This window comes from Tamandua tetradactyla, chromosome 13 (assembly GCF_023851605.1).
Source record: "Tamandua tetradactyla isolate mTamTet1 chromosome 13, mTamTet1.pri, whole genome shotgun sequence".
Lineage (NCBI taxonomy): Eukaryota > Metazoa > Chordata > Mammalia > Pilosa > Myrmecophagidae > Tamandua > Tamandua tetradactyla.
The window spans coordinates 47,234,188-47,251,368 of record NC_135339.1 but is presented as its reverse complement, the minus strand read 5'-3'; the positions used below and the strand labels follow the sequence as shown (position 1 = coordinate 47,251,368).

The following is a 17,181-nucleotide window of genomic DNA, read 5'->3' as shown; positions in this document are numbered from 1 at the left end:
AGATTAGAGAAAACTTTCCCTTTTCTTTCCTTCTTCCTTTTTTCTTTGTACTTGGCAGTATGTTAGAATAACCACAAAAGGCTGCATGAATGGTTGCTGAAAAATAAAAGCAAACCCGCAAGCAAATTTGGGACTTTCTGAATACTGTCCCTATAACATCTCTGTTTTTCCAGACTTTTCTTTATGGTTCCTTGCTTTTTTTAAAACCTTTTTACTTAGACTTATTATATTCATAAATGCTCAGTCTCTTGACCTTTTTCTTTTTTTCTTCAATAGAATGCAAGGTTGTATTTGCTGCCTCTACTCAGGAGGCAGCCCTAGTGAAAAAAGACATAAGAGATTGTAAAGTGTTTTCAGAAAATCCATATGTATGGAGGAAGGACTGTAAGGTTTAACTCAAAACACACACACACCAGAAACAATGCCAGTATTAATCTAGCCAATGCCGCTTCTCTGCTTGTCCTTTGGATGAGAAATTAAGACTAATCAATGCACGCATTGCTAGGAAAGATACATGATGCCAAGGAGGTCAAAAGGAGGTCAGCAGGAACAGCTCTGTGTTCTGAAACTTGTAGTCTTTGTTTTAATTTCTGCCACAGAAAACACCTAAGACATTCTGTCCCCTTCGCCAGAACTTGATGCTGGCCATTTCTAATCCATCTGATACCATTTAGAATTGATTACTGTTTTTCTATCTTTGTAAAAACAAATTTCACATATTCTTTATTGAGAATTACAAGTGGGAAAGAGGCATCTTGTTTTCCACCCGCACAGAGTGTGCCCTGAACTGGTCAGTCAGTGCATTGCTTCACGGTGGCCAGGATGCTCAGGAGCTATGGGTCCATCACATCCAGGTAAAGCTGGAGAATCCTGGGGAGATGGGGTCAAGGGCCATGGCAGGTTTTAAAGCTGAGTTCAGCACACTGTTCTTTAGGTAGTTTAGTTTATTCCAGATAGAAACCTGAATGGTACAATACTGATAGAGAGGAACAAGAATGCTTCTCTCATCCAGCGATGGGGTTCCCAAAGTTTTTGACATTATTGAGAAAGATGAGCCTACTTGTGCCTTCATCATCTTGAAAGGTCTCATAATGATGGCGGTCAGCATTGCCTATTAGGTTATCAAACACAGCTGATTCCATGATGTGCAGGAGGCATTGGTCAGAGTCTTAAGGGGATGTTTTCTTCACAGTGTCACAGTAGCTCTCATCATACTCCCACCTGGCCAGTTTGCCCTCTCAGAAAATTCTGCCCTGTAGGTATTGGTGTTTCTACAGAGGCCACACATCTGAGAGCCAAAATGTGACAGATCCTTCCATCATATCTCCATTGACATAGGCTGGCTCTGTTTCTCAGCAGTGAGAACACTTTTCATGGAAGCAAGTATTGTTTCCTAGAGTTAAGAAGGTGCTCAACAGCTGCTCTGTGGCAACAGGCTTGATCTCTGTCTGCAGATTATCTGCCAACCACCAGAGAGTCTCAGTGGAAACCTAGAATCCTGTCCAAATAAAAGGCTGCTACCTTTATGTTGTGTCTATCTTAACTGACATTTGGCCCCTTCTACTGTGTAGTCTTAGCTATATCACTTAGGTTTGAAGACAACTTTCTGACCTCCTTCAAGTTTCAGCAAGGCTTTCAGGTATGTCCCTTTATAACCCACATGTTTTTAATGATTTTCTTGGTGGCCATAGCATACGTGATTTCACCCAGTTCTGGTGTCTCTACAGGATATACTTCTTGGGGAACCACTCACTGGGCTGCCATCTCCCAGGGAGACTGCAAGGCGTGGTCCAGCTAGGACTTCAGTTCCACCAGCAAACTGGCTATCATTCAGTGAAAAGCCCTCTGGTCCTCCCAATTGGCAGCTGATGTATCTAAATTATCAATCAGGAAAACTTTGGTGAAGATAGAGATGACAAGGAGAATTGCTAATAGCAAGACCTGCTGCTTTAGCTTCATGTTGATCTCTTTTCCTTTTCCCCTGACCCAATCTCTCACTTATCAAGGAGAGCTAATCCTTCAGAATCTGATATTAGTAGTGGTGGTGTTAATGGGTGAATTCTAAGAAAATATAAGGTTTCTTGTCAAGATGATTTTAGGCAAAAGTGAAAGACACATCAAATCTCTTTTGCCTGCTGGCAGGAAAGAATCAGAAACTCACTCTCATTAAAGTGGAAATAACTGCCAGGAGGTTTAATGCTTTCTTCTTAGGAGATTTATATTTTATCAGAAAAGAAGTCTTCGGCTACAGGAATAGAAGTCTTTTTTTTAGGTGGATGGGAGCCCTAAGATTAGGTTCTGATCGTTACTTCATGAGGTTCCACTCTGGTTCTTTTGATTGAATTTGAGAGAACTCCTTTTCTTTCTCTAAACATCTCCTAGACTGGGTGGCTCAGCCAAGGGCCAGTATCATTATTCTGGTTTCAAGGGTCTTGGCCCATCTCCTGGTCTTCTCTCTGATCCAGCCATAGTGGCTGTTTTGTTTCTTCAGCTGATAACATTCACTCTCACATTCCTTCCTCCTTTTTCAGATTTGTTGACCTCGATAACTCCTATTCTTTCTTTAGTTATCCTCTCCCCTCAAATATTGTTTTTCAGGTACTACCTTAGGTTAGAGACTGTTACTGCATCATGTCCATCCTTTCGTTAGTACTTATCACTTGTAATTAATTGCATTTCTGTTCTAGTTTGCTAGCTGCTGGAATGCAATATACCAGAAACTCAATGACTTTTAAAAAGGGGAATTTAATAAGTTGCAAGTTAACAGTTTTTAGGCTGTGAAAATGTTCCAATTAAAGCAAGTCTAAAGAAATGTCCAATCTAAGGCATCCAGGATACCTTGATTCAAGAAGGCTGATGAAGTTTGGGGTTTATCTCTCAAGTGGAAAGGCACAGTACAAACATGGCTAGGGTTTTTCTCTCGTCTGGAAAGGCACGTGGTAAACACAGCATCATCTGCTAGCTTTCTCTCCTGGCTTCCTGTTTCATGAAACTCCCCAGAAGCATTTTTCTTCTTCATCTCCAAAGCTCGCTGGCTGGTAAACTCTCTGCTTCCTGTGGCTATGTCATTCTCTGCTCTCTTAGAATCTCTCACATTCTCTAAAATATTTCCTCTTTTATAGGATTCCAGTAAACTAATCAAGACCCACCCAAATGGGTGAAGTCATATCTCTAATCAAGTTTAATACCCACTCTTGATTGAGTCACATCTCCAGGGAGATGGTCTAATTAAAGTTTCAAATATATATTATTGAATAGGGATTAGAAGAAATGGCTGCCTTTACAAAATAAAGGATTAGGATTAAAACATGGCTTTTCTAGGGTACATACATCTTTTCCAACTAGTGCAATCCCTAATACCTAGTATAGTAATGTATATAGAAAGACACTAAATAATATTTGTTGAGTGAAGGAAAGTCATGATATTTATGACAATTTTAAGTGCTTCTAAGTACTCTAAGAGGTGACATATCCAGTGTATGTACAACATAGATGCCACTACTTTTCTCACCTCTTCTCATGGCAAACATTGCTAATCTATCACCACAATCTCCCCCTGGGCTGGTTTTCTTTTTTTATTAAATGTTTTTATTGACGCATCTTCACACACATACAGTCCATACATAGTATATAATCAGTATCTCACAATATCATCAGGGAGTTGTGTATACATCACCATGATCATTTTTTAGAACATTTGTATCATTCCAGAAAAAGAAATAAGAAGAAAAAAGAAAAAAAACTCATACATTGCATACCCCTGACCCCTCCCTTTCCTTGAGTACTAGTGTTTCCATCTACCCAATTTATTTTACCCCTTACCCCCCCATTATTGATTTTTTATCCATATTTTTTTACTCATCTGTCCATACCCTGGATAAAAGGAGCATCAGACACGAGGTTTTCACAATCACATAGTCACATGCAAAAGTTATGTCTTTATACAGTCATCTTCAAAAATCAAGGCTACTGGAACACAGTTCAGCAGTTTCAGGTACTTCCCTCTAGCCATTGCAATACATCATAAACTATAAAGGGATATCTATACAATGCATAAGAATAACTTCCAGGATAACCTCTTAATTCTATTTGAAATCTCTCAGCCACTGTGACTTTATTTTGTCTCATGTCTCTCTTCCCCTTTTTAGTCAAGAGGGTTTTCTCAATCCCTTGATGTAAGTTTCTGGCTCATCCTGAGAGTTCTGTCCCATGTTACTAGGCAGATTTATACCCCTGGGAGTCATGTCCCACATAGTGGGGAGGGCAGTGCCGAGTTGGCTTAGAGAGAGAGGTTACATGTGAGCAACAAAAGAGGTCTCTGGGGGTGACTCTTAGACCTAATTTTAAGTAGGCTTAGCCTATCCTTTGCAGGAATAAGTTTTATAGGGGTGAACCCCAAGATCAAGGCCTCGGCCTATTGACTTATTTGTTCCCACTGCTTGCAAGAATATCAGAAATTCTCCAAATGGTGAAGTTGAGTATTTCTTCCTTTTTCCCCAATTCCCCAAGGGGACTTTTGGGATGGCTTTCTTTATTTTTTATTTTTCTTTCAGAAACTCATTTCTTTTTATTAAAAATATGGGTGTAGAATGACTGATTCTCTATCATTTCTGTTTTCTTTGGTCCAAATGTCTCCTTTCTGGGTCTCCTGAGTTTGTCTATATTCATCTTCTTCCTTTTTGCTCAAAGGATAAAGAACACTGTTCTAGTTTGCTAGCTGCCGGAATGCAATATACGAGAAGCAGAGTGGCCTTTAAAAAGGGGAATTAAATAAATTTCTAGTTTATAGTTCTAAGGCTGAGAAAATGTCCCAATTAAAACAGGTCTATAGAAATGTCCAATTTGAGGCATCCAGGGAAAGATACCTTGGTTCAAGAAGGCCGATGAAGTTCAGGGTTTTTCTCTCAAGTGGAAGGGCACATAGTGAACTCAGTCAGAGTTTCTCTCTCATCTGGAAATGCACATGGTGAACACGGTTAGGGTTCCTCTCTCATCTGGAAGGACACATGGCGAACACAGCATCATCTGCTAACTTCTTCTGGCTTTCTGTTTCATGAAGCTCCCTGGGAGGCATTTTCCTTCTTCATCTCCAAAGGTCACTGGCTGGTGGACTCTGCTTCTCGTGGCTGTGTCATTCTGCTCTGCTCTCTCTGAATCCCTTTTATAGCACTTCAGAAACTAATCAAGACTCACCCAAATGGGTGGGGACATACCTCTACCTAATCCAGTTTAACAACCACACTTAATTAAATCACACCTCCAGGGAGATGATCTAATTACTGTTTCAAACATACAATACTGAATAGGGATTAGAAGAAACAGCTGCCCTTACAAAATGGGATTAGGGTTCAAACATGGCTTTTCTAGAGTACACACATCATTTCAAACCAGCACAAACACACATTGTAGCTTTTCTACCTTTAATAGCATGTGGCCTGGATGAGAAGGTAGTCATTCCAGGCATAGTCTAGAGGATCTGATTAAATATCTCTTCCATTTTATTTTCTGACTCTTCTACTTTCTCACCCTGTTTTTACAGTAATTTGAACTCGATAATTTTTCTCAATCCATTTCTGAACCTGTTTACTCTTTGTGTCCAAATCATGTTGTCCAATAATTGAAGAAAAAGTTAGTCCTTTATCTGGGTTGGTCCAGTTTTGGGTTTAGCTTTTTCCCATTCTCTGTACCTGAGCCATTTTGTGAACCTGGACTCCTGTCATAAGTTGGCACTCTGGAGGCTCAGAGTTGCTTTTCCTTTTAACAAGTCTTGGGTCTCACCTGTCCAGAAGTTTAATCATATCTGCTCATTTCTTCCAACATTACTGAAAGTTGTTTCTATATTTCTTTTATTTTTTCTTTCTGTGGGCAGCCTTTCTGTAGGCTGTCTTCAACAGCACTAAAAGCTTTTGCATGGATTAAGTAGGAGAGTCTGGGGGTGGAAGCAATAACAAACAACCGTACTAGTGCTGTCTTTTGCATGATGTGTTTACCAAAGCACCTTCCAAAGCAGTTATTGTCAGTCTTTATGGTTTTGAGGATTACCCTCTTTAGAAGAAGTGCAGCCATGCTTTTTTTAGGTAGAACTGTAATCTATCCCCAGTTGATGAGGATAGGCTCTTCTTTAGGGGGGAATGGCAGCTTCCAGTGACCTGACCAGTGCGGTCGGTCCTGCAACTGATGCAGTGCCGCTTCCTCTGCAGGCAGGACCTCTAAGACCACATCTTTCCCTTGCAGGTCCCCTCATTTGTTCCTTACTCCTCACCTTTAGCTTTACTGTCTGGGCTGGCTTTTTTTATTGTTGCTTTAAGCAACTGTTTCTGGTCTCTGGCCTCTCTGAATTTGCACGTGACATGTAATATTGTTGTCATTTCTCATCTAGCCAAGAACAGAATAGTGTTCTGGGTGTTTAAGTTCTTGTCTTGACCTTTATATATGTTGTATAAGCTCTTTATGCCAGCCTAATGCAGGTAATCAGATGTAAGATAAGATATTTTGTCATGAGGATATGGTAAGAAATATTGAAAAATTAGTAATGCTTATCCAAATACAAGGTTGTATGATTAGGTGTTTACTTATACTTAGTATGTTTTCTATGGAGACCAAAATATACATTTTATATACATGTACATATGAATATTAATTGCATTGGCTTACCATATGTACATCTGAGCCTTATAGCTCATATAGCAAGGACTATAGTTTTCTTTCAGATTTAAGGTGACCTTGTTCCAATTTTACATTTAGCAGACATATATTGCTAGTGAGGAATACATTTCAAGGAATTAGAATATAAAATGTTAAGAAGAGAGTAATAGTTTTGTATTTACTAGCATTCTTTGGCAGTGTTTCACAAAATCGGCGCATGGATCACCTATTAAGAAACACTGGACCTGGTTAAATTACTGATTCCTGCTTCCACAACTTACTGAATCAGACTTTCTGAGGCCCTGGAAATTAGATAATTTGTTGGCATCTTAATTAGCTCCAGAAGTTTGAGAATCACTGCCCCATGGTGTATATACACAATATATATAGAAATTCTGCCCCTATTTTATGGTGGCCTGTTAATAAATTTTGAACAGGATCTATAACAAAACGCTCATTCACTGACCCTAATGAATTTCACCTGAACTTTAAAGATGACATCAGGAAACTTACCATTGCCAATGTTGTAAAATAAAAGGTGACAATATTTATTATAACTAAGATTAATTATGACTAAGACTCGACTAAGACAGAAAGCAGGCAATGACTTTACTCAACTCGAGCACAGAAGATCAATGAGGGACATTGTTTCCAGAGGACTTTAAATGCATGGGACATCTGGGAACAATGGCTCTTTGATGTGGGCAGCTGATGTGTGTAGAAAGGAACCAGTAGAGGTTCTGGTTTCATCACTGCTGAGGGATAGTCTGTCTGGCAATGATTGGACAGTGCCTGTTGTTTAGTTCTCTGGAAGAGCCCATCAGGGGCAAGCTGGCATTGCCCTTGACTTTTACCAGGGAATCTCACTGTTCTCCTGTCCTCTGTGGATTCCTGAGATGCAAAGAGAAAACTTGACCAGAGCAGGAGGGCAGGAACAATTATAATGTTTTGAGTTGACTTTACCAATGTGTGAGATGTGACAGTCTCTGAGTTCAGTACTTTACTTGTATTAGTTCATTTAATGAATTTGAAGCAGGCGAAATCCAGGAAGTAGATGAGAAAGCATTTCCCAGAAAACTTTAACCTTGGTCTGGACTCCTAAGGGAGGTTACATAGTGTCCATCTCCTGTTCATATCCAAGCCTGTACAGCTCCTTTGGCCTTCCTTTGTCTCCTCTGACCCCTTGTGGTACTTGAACCACCTAATTCCATATCCGGATTTGTTTCCTTTCATTTCCTGAATATGAATTCTGTCTCATGGAGTAGAAAGAGATATTCTTCATGAAGGTGGAGTCTCCCCTTCCTCTGCTGTTTGGAAACATGGGTGGGGGAGCACTTGTGGTTGCCCCCACAGTGATTAGGAAGGGTGTGCATATTGGCATTTAGCATCCTGAGCTGAGTGTGTGGGATACTGTCATGGTTAGGGACACGTGTCAACTTGGCCAAGTTGTGGTAGCTGTTAATCTGATTGGGCAAGCGCTGGCCTGTCTGTTGCAATGAGGACATTTCATAGGATTAGGTCATGATCACGTCAGCTGCATCCACAGCTGATTCCATTTGTAATCAGCCAAAGGAGAGTGTCTTCTGCAATTAGTGATGCTAAATCTAATCATGGGAAGCCTTTTAAAAAAGGAGGACTCAGAGGAGACAGGTTCCATTCCTGCTTCGGCTGGTGAACCTCTCCTGCGAAGTTCATTCAGACCCTCCATCTGAGTTGTCGGCTTCACAGCCTACCCTGTGGATTTGGACTCTGCGTTCCTGCGGTCATGTGAGACACTTTTATAAATTTTATATTTGCAAGTGTTCCCTGTTGATTCTGTTTCTCTAGAGAACTCTAACTAATACAGATACTAAATGCCCCTCATTTCTTGGGATAGCCCCACATTATGAAGAATTGTCCTGTCCAGAATGCTAAGGGCATTCCTGGTGAACTCTTTGGATTTGTCTACTTTTGTCCAAGCCCTCCTTGAGAATAGACCAGACATTTAGTATGTAATGAATTGTGTGACTTAGTATATGTGTTATGAGCTTAATTATATTTGGAAGGGACCCAGTCTAAGTGCAGTGGGGATAAACAAATGATTTAAGGCATCTTCTTGGGTGGCTTGTGCTCTCATATTGAATTGTCACTCTTTCTGGATTCTTCCCTTACAGTGTCACCCTTCCTGACGGTACATTGTAGATGAGGGTTGTGACCCACAAAAATAATCCTGAAATGCTCCTATTTTGAAAAAAACTGCTGCATATTGTTCCTTTGACTCCTTGGCACCACAAAATAAACATGGTGATGCCAAGCAAAGAGCATCAAGAAAGGAGCAGGGTTAGTTGCAGAGAAATCCAGCATTTTAGCACTGACACTATCCCAGGTGAGCACTCTTAGCAGTAGAAGGTTATGAGTTTTGAAGCACATGTTCTAAACTTCTAAACCTCCTGAAGTTCATTTGACCATGGACCAGAAAGCTACTCTGGTAAGAAAATAAGATTTGAACCAAGGATCAAACAAGGTCAGTGTAGAGTCTTGGAATATTTGCTGATGCATAACAGTCTTTCAGTCAGGCCATCAGAGAAATGATAGATTGATAAAGATTTAGTATCAAGAAAGGACTAACAACTCTTACTTTAAAGGACTAAGAGGGTATCTTAAGCCAGGCAAATTTGTGAAATAAGGATCCAATGGACTATAGGTTTTCTGTCAGCATGTATAATTATTTTTGTAACCAAAACAGTTTAATGTAATAAATAGTCTTGATTCAACGTTGCACGGTGGAAGCTTTTAGTTAGATTATCTCCAAGAAGATGTGGCACACCCAATTGTTGGTGTGTCCTTTTGATTAGATGGAGATGTGACCCCACCCATTCAAAGTGGGTCTTGATTAGTTTACTAGAGTCCTTTAAAAGGGAAAGTGTTTTTGAGAAACCTCAGATGCAGATGCTTGGAGAACAGTTGCTTCAGAGCTGACAGAGACATGGATTTTGGGGATGCTTGGAGTGCCAACAGAACAGATGCCTAGACATAGGTGGAGTCCAGCAGATATCACCATGTGCCTTTCCATGAGATGCTAAGCAAGCCAAAATCCAGAATTGTGTCCTGAAGGAGCTAAGTGAAGGCCCACAGATGCTTGAGAGGTCATCACTGGCATCAGAAGCTGGAAGCAACAGAATCAGGAACAGGGACCCGCAGACACCAGCCACGTGCCTTCCCAGCTGATAGAGGTGTTCCAGATGGCATCAGCCTTTCTTGAGTGAAGGTAATCTCTTGTTGGTGCCTTAATTGGACATTTTCATGGCCTTAGAACTATAAACTTGTAATAAATTCCCTTTACAAAGCTGTTCTATTTCTGATATATTGCATTCCAGCAGCTTTAGCAAACTACTACATCTCCTTTACCCTAAATCTTATTAGTAAAACAATGTGTATATAGGATTTCCAACCCATTTCCTCTTGGAAAGAAGAGGGTGAGGCAGCCTGCTAGCAGGCTCTGTGCCATCAACCTTAGCAGGTTGCTATCAGCCCTCATGCACTGTTGGTGGGAGGATTTGGGGGAGCAGTATGGCTTGTGAGCCAGGGATAATTCACTGCCATCTCCACTGGACCTGGAGGTACTGAGTTATCAGTGTACCTGGGCCTGTGGGAAAAGTTAAAGCAAGGTGGGTTCAGATGTGGAGTTGATGTCTCTAGGCCATTGCCGACTTCTCTGGACACCCTGATTCTGTTGTGGCTATGACACAGAAGCCACTCTTAAGTCTGGGGTGGTGAGTTAAGACTTTTGATTTCTTAAGCTCTTTGTAAGCCTCAAACAGGAGAGCAGAAATTGTGTAGAAAGATAATGTTAGAAAATATAATGTAGAAAAGAGATGTTTTCCATAAAAATTGTTTAAGCTTCTGATAAAAAAAAACTCTTTAGTATGAGATTGCTAATCTTGTAAAGATGTGACCAGTCAGTGATAAATGTGGAAAATCCGTAGAAGTGTGGCATGCTGATAACTCTGAGGAAAGCCTGTCTTTTCTGGTGTAATTGGTGATGTAACTTAAGCAAAACTGGACCTCTGGGAGGTTGCTGTGGGCCCTGTCATCTCTGAGGTTCATCATGTAATTGTGTGTTCCCTTCTTCCTACTCTGCACTTCTTCCGCCTTCATCCCCATTCCTAAAATTTAGCTGGGTTAAGTCCTCCTTGGGAACCTGGTAAAAAAAAAGTGGACAAGGAATCGGTTTACCCAAGGGATAAAAAATTAAACTTTAATGAGTTCAGCAGTAGCAAAGAGGTTGTCCTGATTTTGTCAAATAAGACCCATCTGCGAAAGGAATTGAAAGGAAAAATCCTTGAAAAATTTAGTAAATTAAACCTTTTTTTTTCAAAGATCCAGGTAAAATGAAACAAAACACATTAACTACAAAGTAATTCTAGATAAGAAATTAAACATTAGAATGCCTTTTTATTCTTTCTGTTAATGCTGTTCTTGGCTATAGTCACAAATATGGGTAAATAAAATATAATATAGGCATGATTAGTAGCCTTTCTATTTTGTGTTTGGTGAGAATACTTAAATTGTAGACTCATTTAATTTATTTTTTATTTTTTTATAATTTATTTATTTTTTATTTATGGTACATAACCACATACAAACACATTCTTATATGATCATTCCATTCTTGTTATATAATCAATAACTCACACTATCATCACATAGTTGTGTATTCATATCATGATCATTTCTTAGAACATCTGCATCAATTCAGAAAAAGCAATAAAAAGAAAACAGAAAAAAATTCATACATACCATATCCCTTACCCCTCCCCTTCCCCGATCACCAGCATTTCAATCTACTAAATTTATTTTAACATTTGTTCTCCCTATTATTTATTTATTCTTAATCCATATGTTTTACTTGTCCATCGATAAGGTAGACAAAAGGAGTATCAGACATAAAACTCTCACAACCACACAGTAACACTACGACAGCCATATCATCATACAATTATCTTCAAGAAACATGGCCACTGGAGCACAGCTCCACATTTTCAGGCAGTTCCCTCCAGCCTCTCCATTACCTCATTTATTTTTCTAGCTGGAATAACCCTTAGAAATTAAGTTGTCTAACCATCTCATTCTGCAGATACAGAAATCAAGACCTAGAAAGGGCAAAAGACCCTTTGAGCTCATACGCTTAGTTATAATAGGTAGAATGTAGGACTCTAAATGCTTTGCTGAACATCAGAGTGAAGATTACAGATAACAAGAACACTCTTCAGTTCCTAAGAAGCTAACTGTTCTGTCAGGCCCACACTCACAATAGGAAAAAGATGAAAATGAGCAAGATATCATTTCTGCCAAGTGATCTTTTCCCAGCTGTTGGAACAAAACTTCTCCCTCCCCACAAGTAACACTTTCCATTGTGGTTCAAGCAGGTACCCCTTCTTACAAGTATTTGACCTGTTTTTTTTTTAATAGTCAGAATAGAATAAAAAAGGCTAATCACTTTTTAGAATGATTTTTGTTGTTTTTAAAAATGGAGGTAGTTATTCATTCAGCAGTGTCCACATACCTCTAATTTGAATGACTCTGTAGGGATTTGAGATGATTCTTCTCACGTGTATTGTGCAATGGCTGGGTATTACCCCTGGTTCAGTATTATTCATGCTTTAAAATAGAAGTATGGGGCACTAACTTGGGATGTTTGCCTACCAAATACTTGTACCATTTTTTGAGCTTCCAATACTAAGTGCTTAGGGACAACAAAACAGTAGTTCCTACTTTTGAGCAGTGTAGTTTTAAGTCACTTGAAAATGAATAGGATGCTCTTGGAATACGAGGGTGAGAATTTATAATGAAAACAGATATACAAAGCCTGGCACTTGGCCCCAAATAGAATAGCTTGCTACTATTAGAAAAAAAAGTTGGGAAAAGAGAATAAAGTCACAAACAGGCAGTTTGTATGCATGTACCTTTAAAAATATGAAGTAGACCATGAGCACACTTTAGGATTGCTCTAACCTTCTGTCCAGGTGGATGATAACGGGAAATTTACTGATAGCAAGTTTGAGATCTATCTGCAAGTGATGTACCGATATAAGTACTTCCCTAGCCAAATGAAATGATAGCTTTCTGAATAGTAAATAGTTGTTGAAATTTCTGAAAACCTTTTATTCAAGTTATTTCTGGGTAACCACATCCAAATGTTTTTTTCTGGAAGGGTCTTTTTTGGGGACCATCCTCTCTGTGACCACCCCTCCCCAATTTGTTTTCAGCCTTCTTATTTAGCACTTTTTAAACTTAAATAAGTTATACTTGTTCACTTCTGCTTTACCTGTGCCCCTTCCCTGAGGTTCACTTTGTTATGCTAATAGTTATTTCATGAAGACATAAGAAACCACTATTTCTAAATGTATTTTACAAACTATTGTTTAAAAAGATGATTATGTTTTCTAACATTAGGGGGGTGGAAGCCCTTTTATATTCTTCCTTTGATCAGAATTACGTGCCCTGCCTGTTTTCCCTGTTTGTTCTGGCTGTGAGAAATTTAGAAACCATTTTAATGTTTGACCACACCAACAGCATTATCTTGTGGTTAGAAAATTATTTTTTTCTTCCTTTCATGATTTATATCTGTGAGTGTTTCATTTCCTTTCAAGTACGTCTGTGTCTTTTATTGTTTGTTGCCTTAAATCTTTTTTGTAGATGAGTAGCATTTAAATTAATGAAATGAACTGTTATGGTAGTGTCATAATTTTGGATAAACCATCCGTTTGGTTTGTGTTTTTAAGGCTTATAGACTGAAAATTACCTACAGTCTTAATTGGCGATGAGAACACCAGTGGATTTTGGAAGAAAACACCTGGGCTAAAAAATTCTGATAGTATTCAGTTAAATATTCAAGTTGTTTGTGTCTTAGCAGCCAGTATAACAGTGAGGTTGACCATTAATTTAAACATTTCTTAACTAGTGTAGTTTAAGGCAGTATGCAGTTTTTCATGGGGCTAGGGATAATGATTGGGGAGCATAGTGTCTATGTAGAAATATTTAATATATAGATGGACTGTGCTCTTTTTCTCATTGTAAGGAACGTGAGAATTAGAGAAATTGCAAAGTAGTCTGTAAGACACAATGTGGGATTGAAATATGCAGCAGTGTTAGTCATCTGCATCTCTCTGTCCCCCTGCACTTGGTTCTACTTTGCCAAAAGCACTAATTGTATGGTGGTGTAATTGTTTACAGTCTGTTTCCCTTAGACCGTAGTTGGCCCAGCCTTGTTCTTCTTTGTGCTTTCTGTACTCTAGCACAATGCTAGCAGTAAAATTTTCACATATATAATTCATATTTCTAAAATAGCAGATTAGATGGCTTATTTCAAAATAATGGCAAATATTTTGAATCAAAGGATGTAAGAAGGCATTTTTTTGCCCCCAAAATATAATACGAGCTCATTCTAAAAAATTTTTAGAAAATCTAATTGCCTATAATCATGTATTTCTTTAGCTATTATGTTCCAAAGAGCAGTTTGATGTTGAGGCCTATGAGAATAGAATGAGTGAGCCTTACTTAGGCAGCCATTCACCCCTTTTTTCCTCTACATTTCTGTTTCTGGAAATTTCTGTATACTGAATTCTGGATATATTATTATCCATCCACATTTATTGAAGGCCTATAATGTGACTGAAGGTCTATAATAACTGAGGATACATATTCTAGATTCTGACTCTATGAATTTGTTTATTCTTATTATTTCATATCAGTGAGATAATAAAATATTTGTCCTTTTGTATCTGGCTTATTTTACTCAACATGATGTCCTCAAGGTACATCTGTGTTCTCTCCTGTAGCAGAACTTCAAATAAATTTGATGATTGGTTTTTAATTTCTGCAGAGAAGATTTTTATTTTTATTGGAATTGTATTGAATCTCTAAGTCATATTGGTTAAAATTGGCATCTTAACAATATTTAGGCTTCTAATTCATGAACTTGGAATATTCTTCCCTTTATTTAGGATTCCTTTTTATTTTTCTCTCTCTTTTTAAAATATTTTTGTTATAAAACTTAAACATACAAACATTCTACACATGGTATACAGTCACTGGCTAACAATATCATCACATAGTTGTGTATTCATCACCATGGTCACTGTTTTGAACATTTGCTTCTCTCCAGCAAAAGAAATAAAAAAGAAAAAAACTCATATATACCATACCCCTGGCCCCTCCCTCTCATTGATCACTAGTATTTCAGTCTACTCAATTTGTTTTAAACTGTTTCCTCTATTATTTGTTTATTTTTTATCCATATATTTTACTCATCTGTCCATATCGTAGATAAAAGGAGCATCACTCTCACTCTTTCACTATCACACAGTCACACTGCAAAAGCTCTATCATTATACAATTATCTTCAAGAAACATGGCTGCTAGAACACAGCTCTGCAGTTTCAGGTACTTCCCTCTAGCCGCTCGAATACGCCACTGACACTGTGTCTTATTTCTCTCTTCCCTTTTTTGGTCGAGAACATTTTCTCAATCCCTTGATGCTGAGTCCCAGCACATACAGGATTTCTGTCTCATGTTACCAGGAAGGTTTACACCCCTAGGAGTCATGTCCCACATAGAGGGGGAGGGCAATGAGTTTGCTTATTGTGTCGTGGGCCTCCTTTTTTTCTTTGACCAATGTTTTGTAGTTTTCTATGTACAAACTCCTTATATCCTTGGTCAGATTATTCCCAGATATTTGTTTCTTTAGTTGATATTGTAAATGGAATTAAAAAAAATTTCTTCCTCTGGTTGTTCATTGTTAGAATATAGGAATAGAAATATAGAATATATAAATACTTCTTATTTTGGTGTATTAATCTTGTACTCAGCCACTTTATTAGAGTCATTTTTTGGTCTAGGAGCTTTATTATGGGTTTTTCAGGATTATCTAAATATAAGATATCTGCAAATAAAGAAAGTTTTCCTTCTTCCTTTCAAATCTGGATGCCTTTTATTTCCTTTTCTTTCCTAATTGCTCTAGCTAGAACTTCCAGTAAAATGGTATTGATAGTGGGCATCCTTGTCTTGTCCCTGATCTTAAAGGAAAGCTTTCAGTCTTTCACCATAAAGGATGATGTTAGTTGTGGATTTTTCATATATACCCTTTATCATGTTGATGAAGTTTCTGTCTATTTCTAGTTTTCTAAGTGTTTTTTATCAAAAAGAGGTGCTGGATTTTTTTAAAATGCCTTTTCTGCATCAATTGAATGTGTGTGTGTGTCTATGTTGTTTTACATCATTTTGTTAATGTGGTGTATTACAATAATTGATTTTCTTATGTCACAACACTTGCACACCTGGTATAAATCCCACTTGATCATGCTGAATAATTCTTTTAATGTGCTGTTGGATTCGTTTTGCTAGCATTTTGTTGAGGATTTTAAAAATCTATATTTATAAGAGATATTGACCTGTAATTTTCTTTTCTTGTGTTATCTTTATCTGGCTTTGGTATGAGGGTGACATTGGCCTTGTAGAATGAATTAGGACATGTTCCCTTCTCTTCAGTTTTTTTGAAAAGCTTGAGAAAGGTTGGTGTTAATTCTTCTTGGAATGTTTGGTATAATTCCCCTGTGAAGCCATCTTGTGCTGTTTGGTTTTTTTTTGACTACTGATTTGATCTGTTGACTCATTGCTTTGCTGAGATTTTCTCTCTTCTGGATTCAGTGTAGGTAGTTTGTGTGTTTCTTGGAATTTGTCCATTTCATCTAAGTTATCTAATTTCTTGGTGTATGGTTGTTCAAAGTATTCTCTTATAGTCCTTTTTGTTTCTGTGGGGTTGGTTCTAATGTGACCCTTTTCATTTTTGATTTTGGTATTTGTGTCCTCTATCATTTTTTCTTCATCACTCTATCTAAACGTTTGTCAATTTTATTAATGTTGTCACAGAACCAAGTTTTGGTTTTGTTAATACTATGCTTGTTGTTGTCATTCTCTATTTTATTTATCTCCACTCTAATCTTTGTTATTTTCTTCCTTCTGCTCACTTTGAGTTTTGTTTGTTCTTTTTCTAGTTTTTCCAGTTTTGAGGTTAAGTCTCTGGTTTTAAGTCTTTCTTCTTTTTCGTTTTTTTCTTCTTCTTTTTTAATGTAAGCATTTAGAGCTATAAATTTCCCTCTCAGCATTGCCTTTACTGCATCCTATAAGTTTTGTTATATGGTATTTTCATTTTTATTCACCTCAAGTTATTCCTAATTTCCTTTACAAGTTCCCCTTTAATCCTTTGGTTGCTTAGAATTGTTTTTTTTTCACATATTTGTGAATTTTCCATATTTCCCTGTGTTACTGGTTTCTAGCTTTATTCCATTGTGATTGGAGATGATATACTTATATGAGTGAATGTTTTTTAATTTATTGAGAACTTGTTATGTGACATAAGATATGGTCTAGCCTCAAGAATGGTCCATGTGCACTCAAGAAAATTATGTATAACAGACATATTCTATATATGTCTATTAGGTCTAGTTGGTTTAGAATATCATTCAAGTCTTGTATTTCTTTATTTATTTTCTGACT

General features: G+C 37.9%; 1 protein-coding gene and 2 pseudogenes across 16 annotated transcripts in view; 1 reads left to right on the top strand and 2 right to left on the bottom strand.

Moving 5' to 3' along the window:
• SGMS1 (sphingomyelin synthase 1) overlaps positions 1-17,181 on the top strand; it is a 485,077-nt gene that overhangs the window by 152,534 nt on the left and 315,362 nt on the right. The gene's annotated exons all lie outside the window — the stretch shown is intronic.
• Positions 734-1,959, bottom strand: LOC143653928 (glycosaminoglycan xylosylkinase pseudogene; annotated as a pseudogene).
• LOC143653386 (translation initiation factor IF-3, mitochondrial pseudogene) lies at positions 5,378-6,066 on the bottom strand (annotated as a pseudogene).